The sequence below is a fragment of the Euphorbia lathyris genome, chromosome 8 (assembly GCF_963576675.1).
Source record: "Euphorbia lathyris chromosome 8, ddEupLath1.1, whole genome shotgun sequence".
NCBI lineage: Eukaryota > Viridiplantae > Streptophyta > Magnoliopsida > Malpighiales > Euphorbiaceae > Euphorbia > Euphorbia lathyris.
Genome location: NC_088917.1, coordinates 84,484,351 through 84,495,481, shown reverse-complemented (window position 1 = coordinate 84,495,481; position 11,131 = coordinate 84,484,351). Strand labels below are relative to the sequence as shown.

General features: G+C 36.2%; 1 non-coding gene across 1 annotated transcript; it reads right to left on the bottom strand.

Annotated features, from left to right (window-relative positions):
- Positions 1–2,388: 2,388 nt before the first annotated feature.
- On the bottom strand, positions 2,389–2,495 carry LOC136204296 (small nucleolar RNA R71). The gene has a single exon (XR_010675142.1). It is a non-coding gene; the product is annotated as a small nucleolar RNA R71 (small nucleolar RNA).
- Positions 2,496–11,131: the final 8,636 nt, after the last annotated feature.

Below are 11,131 nucleotides of genomic sequence, written 5' to 3'. Positions count from 1 at the left end.
CTAAAGGTTATCATGACTAACCCAGCTCCCGCTGAACAACCTAAAACGCAACCTGCTATAACAAAAGCTCCCCAGAAACGACCTATCCATTAGGATGCACCTACCGAACTTAAGCAACCCCTAAAGAGGAAGAAGCCTCCGAGCAACAATCCACTCAGCGTACGTCCCCTCGGAGTGGCCGTACCAAAGGATGCCTGTTAAGCCCAAAATATACTTAAAATATCATCAATAATTACATCAATATTGCTATGAATTTGTGCTATTTATATCTGTTTAGAATACTTTTACTCTCGAATATGTTTCTTTCATGCAAGGTACATAAATATTTGGTAAAATCCAAATAGGAACAAAAAGAGCTCAAAAACAGAAGAAAAACCCTACAAAAGGAGTCGAAGACGACGAAAATTAATAACGCCAAATCGAGGACGAGAACGAAAGTCGAAGACGACGAAAACGTTCCGTGCCGCGACCGCGGCCCCCCTATTCTCGGTCGCGACACGCTCCCTTCGGCTTCTCCTTCCCTTTGTTCGAAGACCAATTGATGCTCCCCCATTCTCGGTAGAGAATTAAATATTCTCGGTAAGACCAGGAATCTGTAGAAGCCAAATTACACACTTTCGTTTTCGACGAAACGCGATCGTTCGGGTGGATAAAGACGTCCTTTCACAACGGATACGATCCTTCACAACGGACACGACACTTCAATCAAGACTCTTCAACATCTATAAATAAAGAGTTGATGAAGAGTTGAATATATGTAGAAGAAAGAGATTAGTATAGAATTTATGCAGAAATTCCGAGTCAAGTGATTCAGAAGTTAGATTTCGATTCTGTAAAAAGCAATATGATGTACACACATTGTTTATTCAATAATAACAAATTCAGTAGCGTTTAGACGTTGTTCTAATTTATTTTTCATTTTGGTAGTAGACCAACCAAGCCTCTATTACGAAGATTCAACGAGAATATTGAGTAGAGGATCCGCCCCTGAGCCTGACTAGCTCTAACGAAACCCAAGGAAAGGATTGACAACTCGTTCACTTGCAAGTCGTCGAGTGTTTCCATGCTCCATGTTCTCTGTAAACTTGTATCAATTTATATTTCATCTAATAAAGTCCGTTCTATTCGATAGATTTTTATGCAGCACTTTGGTAAAGGATCCGAAGTGGATTGATGCTGGTGTTTTCATTAAAACGTAGTTTAATTCAAAATCTTTACAAGGAAACTTTGTTGAACACTTAGGCAAATTATTATCTCGGTAGAGTTTTAATTTGATTAAGGGCAATTATCCCGGATAAGGGTTTTGTCATGTTCAAAGCCTAATAATTAGAGGTTCCGTCATTTATTTCATCTTTATAATTCATACAAAGTTTAAAGTTGTTTTCTTTGCTTAATGCAAACGAATACATTTGTTTACTTTTCTAAAAAGTATTAAACGTTCCTGTCTTGCAAATTCATTCTTAAATCAGAATATTTTCTAACATTTTCATACTCTAATCTAATTCTCATTCTAGCAATTTCAAAACTAAAACCGATTTAACGATTTTCCTTACTATAATCTTATAAGTAAATTTAACCGATTCAAAATAAGTTTTGTTAAAAAAACGTTCCCTGTGGGATCAATATCTTTTATTACTACAAGCGTAAACCGTGCACTTGCGGAAATCGCTCAACAAATTTTGGCGCCGTTGCCAGGGATCGCCCAAATTTTAAAAATTTTCGTGTTTTATTTTGAATCTAGGTTTATTCATACTTATTTTAATTTTTTTTGTAATTTAATAATTTTCAATTACTAATATATTTATTCTTCAAATTCTGTTTTGTAGGTAGTTTCGGTTCGTGCAAGATTTCAAGTTCATGCGCAGTTCTCGAAGTTCAGGCATACCACCAAAACCACTAGACCCAGAAATTGAAATGACTCTTAAGAAAAACAAAAACAACAACAAAAACAAAAACAAAAACAAGAACAAAAACAAAATCCCAGTAAAGACAAATACCGAGTCTGGTAAAATGGCAGACCCACCAACACTTATGGATTACGCTAGGCCAGGTGTGGCCGGTGTTACCAATAGTATCGTTAGACCCAGAATCATCGCAAACCAATTTGAAATTAAGCCAGCTTTGCTTAATATGTTACAAAATAATGTAACATTTTATGGGTTACCTAACGAAAATCCTAACACCCATTTAACAAATTTCCTTGAAATTTATGACACTTTTAAAATTCCAGATGTGACTGCAGAAGCAATCAAACTTCGGCTTTTTCCTTTCACTTTGAAGGATAGGGCTAAAGAATGGTTAACTTCCATGCCAGCCGCAACTTTTGCCACTTGGGAACAATTAGCCCAAGCGTTTTTATCAAAAAAATTTCCTTTAGCAAAAACCGCAAGAGTAATTAAAGAGTTAACATCTTTTTCTCAAAATGATAATGAAACTCTTTATGAGGCTTGGGAACATTTTAAAGAACTTCAACGTTTATGCCCACACCACCAATTGCCCGCTGAACTTTTAATGCAAACATTTTATAATGGACTAAATCCTACAACTAGAGGTTCATTGGACGCTATGTCTGGAGGGTTATTCATGAAGAAAACATCTGCCCAAGCAAGAGAACTTTTAGAGGAAATGGAAATCAACAGCAGTATGTGGCCCGCGAAACGTGGACACATACCAGTAGTGAAACCATCATCCTCAGCAACGTCATCAGTTAAAGGTATAGTGAATCTTGATCCAGTAGCGATGTTACAAGCCCAATTTTCTGCCCTATCGCACAAAATTGATAGGTTTATGGCACCGTGTGATCCTAATGGTAAGCCAATCCAAACGGATGTGGATTACGAAGGTATGAGTGAAATTGAACAGGTAAATTTTGTCCAAGGGCAAAACCAAAACAATAACCCTTATTCCAATACATATAATCCTAGATGGAGAAATCATCCTAACTTTAACTGGAGAGACAATAATAATAATGCTAATGCTAATCAAAATCGTACTGCTAATTATCAAAATAAATCAAGAGATAAGATTAGCACTTTATCTTCTAAAATCGAAAAATTTATTGATGCTATGAGCGGAAAAATAAGTAATCACGATGATGGTTTTAAACGGATCGAGAATAAATTCGATCAGCTTATTAAAAACCAATCATCTAGCATCCATAATTTGGAGGTTCAAATTGGACAACTCGCTAAATCAATTCCATCCTGCAAAGAGGGAAGTCTTCCAAGCCATACGGAAGAAAATCCGAAAGAGCATGTTAAGGCTATCACTCTTCATTCAGGGAAAAATTACTTAGGTCCGGAAATGCCCGGAAATTCGACTTTACCTGGAACTGATTTACCGAAGCCCAAAGAAGATACATTAAATAAAAAAGATGCACCAATTGACTCTAGTACAAAACCTTTTGTACCCAAACCACCTTTTCCACACAAAGTCCGCAATAAGGACTATGACAAACAACTTTTAACATTTTTAGACAAACTTAAAAATTTGCATATTAATTTGACATTTATGGATGCGATTACGCAAATTCCCAATTATGGTAAATTCCTCAAAGATTTAATTTCAAAGAAAATCAGTTGGGAAGGAATTTCATCCATTTCACTAACTGAAGATTGCAGTTCAATTGTGTCAAGTAATTTGCCCACAAAACTCAAAGATCCTGGATGTTTTACCATTCCGTGTAAATTGGGAGATATTGAATTCCCAAGTTGTCTTTGTGATTTAGGAGCAAGCATTAACTTGATGTCATTATCTATTTTTAATAAGTTAGGCTTAGAAGAAGATATCAAACGTACCAATATGGTTTTGCAATTAGCGGATCAAACCACTAAAAGACTATACGGTATAATCGAGGATGTTTTAGTTAAAGTTGACAAATTTATTTTTCCTACCGATTTCGTTATTTTAGATTTTGCTTATGACGTTAATTGTCTGCTAATCTTTGGTAGACCGTTCATGAACACGGGACGTGCTCTAGTTGATGTGTCGGAAGGGAAAGTAGTTTTACGAATAGGAGATGATAAGATTGAGTTTGATATGAACCAAGCGATGAAATATCCTATGGAAGATTTCGCTTGTATGAAACTTGATTTAATTGAAGAATGTGTAAATGACATTGTTCTAAAAGAAGAAATAATAGAACCTATAATGAGTGAGGAACTAGAAGATAAGGACCCACAACCTTTGATTCGAGAAGATGGACCAGTTCCACCTTCGATTGTAGTTCCACCTCAATTAGAACTTAAAGAATTACCAAGTCATTTGAGGTACGCTTTCTTAGGCGAAGGCGATTCTCTACCTATAATTATCTCTAACAAATTAACACAAGTTCAAGAAGAGAAATTGAAAGAAGTTGTTAGAAATAGGATAGGAAGTATGGGTTGGCAAATTTCAGACTTAAAGGGTATTAATCCGAGTATTGTAATGCATAGAATTCACTTGGAAGAAGATAAGCCACCTAAAGCGGATAGGCAAAGACGCCTAAATCTGAATATGAAAGAAGTAGTCAAAAATGAGATTACTAAACTTCTGGACAATGGAATCATCTACCCTATTTCGGATAGTGAATGAGTTAGTCCAATCCATTGTGTACCTAAAAAGGGAGGCATAACAGTTGTAAGGAATGAAGAAGGTGAATTAATACCTACACGAACCACCACTAGTTGGAGAGTTTGTATAGATTATAAAAACCTAAATAAAGCAACTAGGAAAGATCATTTTCCTCTTCCTTTCATTGATCAAATGATCGAAAGGATAGCTGGTCATGCTTTCTATTGTTTTCTACACGGTTACTCCGGATTCTTTCAAATATATATTTACCCGGATGACCAAGATAAAACAACCTTCACATGTCCTTACGGAACATTTGCATATAGGAGAATGCCCTTTGGTCTATGTAACGCACCTGCAACATTTCAACATTGTATGACTGCGATTTTTAATGATTTCATTGAAGATATCATGGAAGTTTTTATGGATGATTTTTCAGTTTATGGAGATTCTTTTGATTCATGCCTAAAAAACTTGGATAAAGTTTTGTCTAGGTGTGAAGAAACAAATTTGGTATTAAACTGGGAAAAATGTCATTTCATGGTTGACGAAGCAATTGTTTTAGGTCACAAAATATCTGAAAAAGGATTAGAAGTGGATAGAGCAAAAACTTCAGTAATAGAAAAATTACCCCCTCCAACTACTGTTAAGGGAGTAAGATCATTTTTAGGACATGACGGTTTTTACAGAAGATTTATTAAGAATTTTTCTGTAATTTCCAAACCACTCACTAATCTACTCATGAAAGATTCAACCTTAGATTTTAATGAAGATTGCGTTAAAGCTTTCGAAACATTGAAAACAGCTTTAGTCAGTGCACCTATTATTGCTAAACCCGATTGGGATTTACCCTTTGAAATTATGTGTGATGCAAGTGATTTAGCTGTCGGATGTGTTTTAGGTCAAAGGAAGGATAAGAAACTTCATGTCATTGATTATGCAAGTCATACACTATCCGGTGCACAATTAAACTACACCACAACTGAGAAAGAAATGTTAGCTGTAGTTTTTGCATGTGATAAGTTTAGGTCATACTTGTTAGGTTCAAAAGTTATTATTTATACTGATCATGCAGCATTAAGATATCTATTTTCTAAAAAGGATGCAAAATCACATCTCATTAGATGGGTTTTATTGTTACAAGAATTTGATATAGAAATAAAAGATAAAAAAGGGAGTAGAAAACCTTATCGCCGATCATCTATCGAGACTTGAAGATGAAAACGGTCCTATAGGTGAAACTAACGGTATACGAGATGATTTCCCTGATGAACATCTCTATCAAATGAAAAGCGTCATGTCGCCATGGTATGCAGATATTGCTAATTATCTTGTAGCCAATATTGTTCCGGAAGGATTAACTTTCCAACAAAAGAAGAAATTTTTCTTCGACATTAAACACTATTTTTGGGAAGATCCTTTTTTATTCAAGACTTGTGGTGACGGGATAATTAGGAGATGCGTTGGTGAAAATGAATATGAATCCATAATGTCGGAATGCCATTCTAGCTCTTATGGAGGACATAATGGAGTTAACAAGACAGCAGCTAGAATATTTGAATGTGGTTTCTTTTGGCCTACGATGTTTAAAGACGTCCGTTCATTTATTACTCGTTGTGATAAGTGCCAAAGAATAGAAAATCTAGGAAGAAAAGATGAGATGCCCCTCACAACCATATTAGAAGTTGAAGTCTTCGACATGTGGGGAATAGATTTCATGGGAACTTTTCCCCCTTCTTTTGGTAAAACTTACATATTAGTTGCCGTTGATATGTTTCAAAGTGGGTTGAGGCAATTGCAACCCCGATGAACGATTCTAAAGTTGTCATTAATTTTCTTGACGATATATTTTGTAGATTTGGTTGTCCAAGAGTCATCGTTAGTGATGGCGGTACCCATTTTATAAACAGAAGTTTTGAAACGCTTATGAAAAAATATGGAGTACGCCACCGCGTATCAACGCCATACCATCCTCAGTCAAATGGTCAGGCGGAGATATCAAATAGAGAACTCAAATGGATTCTAGAGAAAACAGTTTCATCTTCAAGAAAAGATTGGTCTTGTAAACTAAATAATGCGTTATGGGCATACCATACTGCATTTAAAACACCAATAAGAATGACTCCATACCGCTTAGTGTATGGGAAGGCATGTCATTTGCCAGTCGAATTAGAAAATAAAGCCTATTGGGCTATTAGGGAACTTAACTTTGATTTACGACAAGCAGGTAAGAAACGTTTGCTCGATTTAAATGAGTTAGATGAGTTACACCATCTATATTATGAAAATGCAAAGATTTATAAAGAAAAAGTGAAAAAATGGTACGATATCAAAATTAAAGTCAAACACTTTAATGTTGGGGATAAAGTGCTGTTATTTAATTCACGACTTCGTTTATTTCCAGGAAAACTTAAGTCCAGATGGATATGACCATATTTAGTCGTCAAAACATTCGATTATGGTTCTTTAGAACTGGAAGGTCCTAACGGAGTTCGTTTCAAAGTTAATGATAATCGATGTAAAATCTATTACGAAATTTTTTCACAAATAGGAATTGAATTCGTAACAAGATTATCTGACGTATAAATCACTCAGTTTTTTCTCACACAGTTTATTTTGTTTTTTTTATTTTATTTTTTTTTTATTTTCTAAATGCCATTTTTATGATTAGATGACTTTATGTTATGATTTAAATGCATAAAATATGTTTATTTCATGATTTTAGATTTGATTTTAGGAAATTAGAATGAAATTGAAGTTTCAGGCAATTCTCTGCCGAGAATTTGGAGTTCTCAGCCGAGAATCCTATTTTTCAGAGTTGTCCAAATAGGTTAGGTTTTTTCTGAACTTACCGAGAATAATAAATTCTCTACCGTGAATCAGAAAATAGGTTACGACGCCTGATTTCTGCAAGGAAATCAGCGTGTCGCGACCGAGAATTTGGAATTCTCGGTCGCGACACGCGTTATTCCTGCACAATCAGGCCTGAATCATCCTAAACCTTCAGACGAACCCTTTGACAAACGAAACCTTAAGTTTCTTCATTTCCGAAAGGTGTAATTTTATACCTTTTCGCATTAAAACAACACCTCTTTTCATCTTAAAATCTTATAAATTAGTCCTAGAGGATTCAAGTTCTGTTACAGATCTTTTCATCTTTGTCAGATTTCTGATTTCTTCAAACACCATTTTTCATTAGTAACAGAAACTTTGTTTCTTTAAATTCTACACCATGCCTACCAAATATAAACCTTCAAAGCACAATGCTGCCTCAAGCAACAAACGCCCAGACTTATCCAAACGATATGGGGCGCCTTTTCCTATCTTCAATCACGATGAAGGTAGGCGTTACTGGAAGCTCCGTTACAAATTCTTCACTGGAATGTTGTATATGGATGACTTTCTTAACACCCAACTTGGAATTAGTGATGACATGAGCCGCTATGGAACGCTTAGGGTGGACAAAATTCGCCAAAATGCGATTTCCAATAATAGGCGACTGGATACTCGAATTCTTTTGTACCGTTCGTTTCACTAACAAACGACGGGTACGTCTCAGTTTTCGTCGAGATGGCGAAATCTTCACTTTCGGCTATCCCGAGTTGCATGCTTGGTTTGGTTTGCCCCCGATGGATACAATCAAACGTCATCCTGGAAAAGACATGACATCCACCGATATTTGGAGAATGCTCATTGGTTTTTGGCGTTTCAATCCCAGACTCGCCTATAATCATTCCTTTCACTCCAACTCCATGCTGTATTTACACAAATTCTTGTGTCACAGTTTGTTCGGTCGCACATTTAGTTGTGTGGTCCGTGACATAGATCTTTATGTTCTTGGAGATATATTCAAGGGGAATGCAGTGGATTCTTCAAGGATTCTAATGGAGGGTCTTGTCGCCGCTTCTTGATCCAAGGATAAAAATATTGGGTTCGGCAATATAATCTGTGGAATAATTCTAGGTTCCAAGGGTACCATTGATGTTCCTTGGAGTGATGATGAATTCTTCCCAATGATAGACTATGAGTTTTTAGAGTTCGAAGGACTCGTAAAACGTGTCTTTCGTGCAGGCCCGCATTTTCTTTCTGCACCGGAACGTCAAGCTTTCGTGCAGTTAAAAATCGACCGTTATAGGGCCACCGAAATCCCGCTTGATAGGGATGAATATGTAGAGTAGTTTAGGTTTTTCATTTTAATTTGTATATTTTTCTTATTTTTGTTGTAATTTATTTGTTTGTTTTTAATTTTGTACATATATGATTCAATTAATAAAATCACTTTGTTCAATATATTTCATCTTTCTTCATTTATTTTCTAATAGTTGCAAATATTGGTTACATGACAATAATTAAATGTTTAGATTAGTCTACAAAGATTTCTTATTTAAAAACACATAATCTTGTTTCACTAACTTAATTCATTAAGTTTAATATATTAGGATTTACCAATTCATTCGATTGATTACTTTCATGTATTCAATATATATTTAAATGCACTTAATATGCACTTAACATGGTTCTTTTAACTTGTATGCATAAATAAGCATTTAAGTTTCATTAATTCTATATTTATCACCATTTAATTCCAATTAATAAAGTTAAACCTTTGGTTTTCCTTGCAGTTAATGTAATTTATTTTTAGTTTTTAAGTGCAGGGACACTTTATATTAAGTTCAGGAACCAATCCATCAACAAAATTGCACAAACCTAGTCATTAGGCATCCAAATAGCCAGTTTTGACCAATTCTCTACCGAGAATTAATAATTCTCGGTATGAGCAGCAAAAAAACGGACCGATTTCAGGGCAAAAATTCCCTGAAAGTCGCGTGCCGCGGCCACGGCTTTGCCATTCGCGATCACGACACGCGATTTATAGGCCCTTTTGATTCCGATTTTTGACACAATTTTTGCCTATTCCTATTCCTATTCTACCTATACATCTACCTAATCCCCCTATATAAACCTACCTCTTACACAAACCTCACATCACCTCTATTTTTACCCAATCCCTTACTCCAAACTATTCCCCATAAACCTACTTTTTCTCTTCCCAATTTATTCATTACAATTTCTATACTCTTTTCCATTCAATCACTTCCAATTACAACTTCCAAACTCATCTTCAAGCTTTGCTCTTTCTCTCTATTTTTATTTTCTTCATCTTCTTCTCAAACCCTAAACACCATTACCATGGTAAGAACTAAGCGTGTTGGTAACAAGCCCACTGTTACGGAAGCTAATCGCCTTCGGGTTCAATGCGGGGCTTATTTCGACATCGCTTCGGAGGAGGAAGCCGCTCGTTTCAAACATTTTTCACAAGCTGATCGCCAATTTGTGGACATACACTTCCTAGACTTCCATTCGGTAAGAGCATTGAATTTCTCCACTAGAATTGATGCTTTTATTGCGGCTTTGGGTTGGTAAGAATTCGTTAATATGCGTTTTCCTCGTATTAATGAGTATGTGGTGGAATTTTTGGTCATTTTGATCATGAACAAGAAGAAAACTTCAATCTCTTTTAGGAACAATGGTGTGACTTACACCATCGATTAAGAAGCAATGGGAAACATGTTTGGTTTCCCTACTTCTGATTTTTATGATAAGCCTACAGATTTTGACAATGATGCTGTTTGGCAAACTCTTTCGGACCAAGAGTATTTTAATTCGAAAAACACCTCAAGCAAGTTGATTAAGGACAATTGTGTGTTTTTCTTTCACAAATTTTTGAGTTTCTCCTTGTTTGGTCGTGTTGAGAGTTCAAAGATTCAGGTTCGGGATTTGTTTGTTTTGGATAGTTTGTTTAAAGGCTTGAGGATTGATAGCATTGGTATTCTGTTTGACAATTTGTTCCGTGCCTCGAGGGCTACTACAATTCAAATCCCTCTTTGTAATTTTATCACCGCAATTGTGTTGGGAGCACGGGGTGAATTGGCAGATTATGACATGTCCACCTACCGTGGGTATGTTCCACTCTTGGACATCTCGGCTCTTGAGCAGGCTCATTTATTGCTTCCGCAAGGTCCCCCCGTCTTTATTTCGTATGCTTCCCGTATTGCCCATCTTCGCGGCACTATGGGTGGTGGCGCTTCAAGTTCTCAATTTGTAGGTACCGACGGCAGCGGCGAGGCGGAAGGCGAGGAAGATGCACAACAAGCTCAACCACAACCCCAAGCACCTCAAGCGGATGATCCGATACATTTGCGGAGGATTTTGAACCAAATCAATTCCAACAATCGCCAAATGAACTTAAGAATTGATGATTTGGTAGAAAACAACATGTTGATGAATGACAACCTCAACCTTTTGAGGCATGAGCATAGATCGACTCGGCATCGGATGCTTTCCTTTTTCCGACGCCGAAATGTGGAGACTTCACCAACACCTCCGGATTCCCCGCCTCAAGCATAGGTTGTTTTCTTTATTTTTATTTTTATCTTGTTATAATTTGGTACAATTTTCTTTTTATTATGTTCCGTACAATTTCTATCTTTCTTATCGTATGCCTTATTTCGTATTTATTTTTTTATGTTTTCTCAATTTTTGCACCAATGAGGACATGGTCCAATTTAAGTGTGGGAGG